The sequence below is a fragment of the Pteropus alecto genome, unplaced genomic scaffold, assembly GCF_000325575.1.
Source record: "Pteropus alecto unplaced genomic scaffold, ASM32557v1 scaffold276, whole genome shotgun sequence".
Lineage (NCBI taxonomy): Eukaryota > Metazoa > Chordata > Mammalia > Chiroptera > Pteropodidae > Pteropus > Pteropus alecto.
In genome coordinates, this window is record NW_006438074.1 from 2,396,013 (window position 1) to 2,400,275 (window position 4,263).

The following is a 4,263-nucleotide window of genomic DNA, read 5'->3' on the forward strand; positions in this document are numbered from 1 at the left end:
TTTCAAGGTTAAGCGGTGAGGGGTCCTTAAGGGAGTTTTTTTTTTTTTTTTTTTTTTTTTGTATTTTAAAAACTGTTTATTTATCCAGAACCTGATTTCTGATCTGCTAAGCCTAATTACTTGATTCAAGAGTATCAATCTTTGGAAATGTATGGTTTGCCTGACTGAATGACAGCTTCTTATCTTTAAGTCATTGAAGAGTCTGCATCAAAATAAATTACAAAGAGAAATTTCTCCGAAGTAGAGATGGCCCTGACTTTTAGTGAACGATGAAGCCAGGATAGTCAGAACCTGATTTCTGATCTGCTAAGCCTAATTACTTGATTCAAGAGTATCAATCTTTGGAAATGTATGGTTTGCCTGACTGAATGACAGCTTCTTATCTTTAAGTCATTGAAGAGTCTGCATCAAAATAAATTACAAAGAGAAATTTCTCCGAAGTAGAGATGGCCCTGACTTTTAGTGAACGATGAAGCCAGGATAGTAATCAGGTCCAGAGAAGGGAGACTAAGATAATAAGAGGATGGAGGAATTTCAAAACAAAGTATAGGCTGACCTAAGACCCATTTTTCTCTGTAGCTGTGGCCCCTGAGTCCCGAGAATTTCTTGGAAACCAGTGGCCCTTGGAACCAGTGACCCACCTTTGCAAAATGCTGGCCAAGCATTAGAGATGTCATTTGAGACTTAAGAGCTGAGTAAAGTAAAAGTCTCAAACCTATGATCATGAATTAAGAAGCCATGGATAGAAAGCCAACAAGGCCCAGAACATAAGGCCAAAACAGTCTGAGTATTAAGTACATAAACATCTAATATGATTCATTGATTTCTTCGCTATCTACATGACCTCTTTATTTGAATGTCACAGAAACACTCCAACCTCATTATGTCCCAAACAAGTTCATTACCTTTCTCTCCAAGCTCTTTCCCACCCCCTTCACCTGGCATTTCTCATCTCTGTAAATGAAAACACTCAGGATTCATTCTAGACACCTCCCTGTCCCACACCCCACTCCCTCCCTACATGCACAATTCTGTCGGTTCTAATCTCGCAAACACCTTGTGACTCAGTTTCTTATTCAGAACCCTCGAAGACCCTTCATACTGATGCCTCTGACTCCTTCCTCTCTGTTCACAGAAGCTGGAAAGGTCCTTTGTCAATATCAGTCTAATCCTGATTTGTATATTCTAGTTTAAAACCCACTGCTCCCCATGGTACCCAGGCTACAGTAAAAACTCCTTAACAGAGCCCTCTCCTTAACTCCACTGCCTCTTCTCCTGCCCCTGCCCTTTCTCACTCCAAGCTCAAGACTGGCAGCTTGAGCCAAGCACCACTCTCTCTCCCATCAGGCCTCTGCCCTTGCCCTTGCCCTTTCCTCTTCCCAACCCCTACCTCTCCTTCATCCCTCCTCATCCTTTAGGACTTGGCTTAGCTCCTGCTTCCTTCAGGAAGCCTTCTCTGATCATCGAAGTCTGAGGTGAGTGTCCAAGACATGTGCTTTCATCACGCCTTGCGCCTCCCCTGTTGCGGCTCCTTTCCACATTGCATTGTCATTTGGTGCACTTGCCTCCGACCCCTGAGAGATGTCAGCTCCAAGTAGCTGCACTGTGACTCTCCTATTCATCCTTATGCGTGCACATGACAGGCAATCAATCCTTAAGTAAATGGCTAAACAACTGAATGATTGTGGAGAACACCAAATATCATTTATTTTCATTTTCTCCCAGTGCAGAACTTTGTCAGTGTCCATTAAAGTTTGGCAAAAATATCCAGAAGAGCAAACAGTCAATTCAATATGACTTGCGTTCCCAAGAGATTTCGGTAGACCAATGCAGGTATCGTCATGAAATGTCTCGAGCTTCAAGTTAGCACAGCATGGGGCCCACACATGGGGGTGTGTGGCCACAAGCTATTCTGGAAGGATTAGGCCCAGGGAGCAGGGTCAGTGTGCACTTTCCCATTATCTTCTTTCCCATCACAGGACACTAAACCTGATGGTTTCCACTCCCCTTCCCCATCAATTTAAACAAGTTCCTCCATTTGAGTGGTCTGACAGGGCACACAATCTTGGCACCCCGTGGCACCTCGGTCTGGTTGGGCTTTATGACTAACTTCAATTACTTGGAGGGGAAAAACATTTTCCCTCTTTGCAGCTTGAAATATCTCATCAAAGAAATGTGGAGTATGGAAATTAGATTTGATTGGCAGCCGGCTATTCACTTCGATCACTTCTGCTAGTCTGTAGCTCTTTTTGGAAAAAGGAGTTAGGGCTCTTCTGACAGCCTGATGGATAATAAAATAATTTTAATAATCCTCTCCCTTCAGGGTCAAAAGTAAAGAAGGAAACTTCATAATGAAATTACTGTGCCACAAAGATGTCGTCATTAGGTTCATCCTTCTTGCACTGTTCACATCCAGGACTCTGGAAACGAAATGCATATCCTAGGCCTGCCTAATAGTGCTGTGGATGCTCTGTCTTCTGAACTGCCTTGAAGATTCCTGGGGCCCACAGCAGGCTGAGGCAAAGGCGTGAAGCTTTAGAAGTACTATCAGAATACACGTATACACACTCAGTTCAACTCCGTTCATCACATACAATTATGGGTTTAATTCCTCAATTTAAAAAAATTATAAGACCTTTTTGTCTTTAGATCCAGTCTAATCTAATCTTTTCCTTCCATGTTATAACCAGGGTTGGCTGGGGGGAAGCGGTGTTTATCTCCCATGCTTGCTTTTTCATTGTGTGCAAAAAAGGGAAAGTATGGATAGAACACTCAGGCATCCCTCTACTCCACAATCCCACCCTGACTCTCTTATCTGATTGATTGATAAGACTGGGCAATAAACACATGAATCGTTATCTTAGAGGGTTAGAGTTCAAAGAGATTTATCAGTTAGGATGATCTGGGCTGCAAATAACAAGTCCAGATCACTGAAGGTGGCATAAGTACTTAAGCCTACGTAACAGAAAGCCCAGAGTCAGGGAGGTCTGGCATTGGCACCACTGCTCAACAGCATCAAATACCCAGGCATTTCCCATCATTCTGGTCTGCTGTCCTCAGCATGCTGATGTGCCTTTCTCCATGAGCCAACCCTGCCCCAGACTTAGTATCGCTAAGTAACAATGTTTGAGAGCAGAGAGAGAGAGGGAGGAGGTATAAGGATAGGGAAGTATCTCATCACAGCATGTATCCTTTAAGGGAAGAAAGGTCTTATAGAAGTTTCCCACCAATTTCCTCTTTAATCACATTGGCCGGAATGAGGCCACATGATCATGTCCTAGCCATAAGGAAGTCTAGGAATTGGGAGCCTCTGGCATTTTCAGCCTCTACAGTGAAAGACCAGCTCTGCTGGCAAGAGAAAAAGGCAAGGAATATCTGTGTGGTAGACAGCCACCAGTGTCTGTCAACTGTGTTGATGCAATTCAAAGCAAAGGCCATTTCACTACATGTCAAGTTGTGCCCTCTAGTTTAACTTAATTCAGTAAGAAAGCCAATATTTTTACCTTCTTCTATCAGATTCCTGTGTCTTATTTTTCTATTTTCTAGTTCCAAGCTCAGCGCAAGGAAAAGGTCATGATTACTTATCACCCCCAAACACTAATAATTACCCCCAGAAGCACTGTTAACTGTAGGAAAATCAATCACTACCACCCCTGTGGATCTCAGCTTCCTTATCTGGAAAGCAAGGGATAAGAGCATCTCCAAAGCCTCTTTCCAGCACTGACAGCCTGTAGTTCTATGATGGGACATTCGAATGTCTCCAAGCAGTGAATCAAATGTTATGAAAGGAAGAAATTTGACTCACATTGACTCTCATGGCCTTAGGAAATCAAAGCTAGTGTATGATGAAATAGTAATAAACTTTGAAGCCAGTGTCAGTTTAATAAAAGAACTTGTGAATGTGCCTTAGGCATGCTATTGAGGGTAGCCACATAATGGGCTTACAAGAGTTTAGGAAAATTGCTGCTCCCTTGAAATTGAGTTTTGTAAGGCAAATAGAATGGCAAGGCACTAAAACTGAATCTCTTCTTCATCTCTGTGTTGAAATAATCTTTAATGTTTACAGGGTACAGTTCAAACACCTTGACATAGCTTATAAACGTTCCTTCCCAGCCAAGCATCAGCCTACACCCACACACCATCATCATCATAACAACAATAACAATAATAATACCTGACTTTTAAAAAAATCTTTCTCTGTGCTCAATACATATGAAGCACTTTACATTTCACTGTCTCTTTAACCCTCACAAGACTATAGCT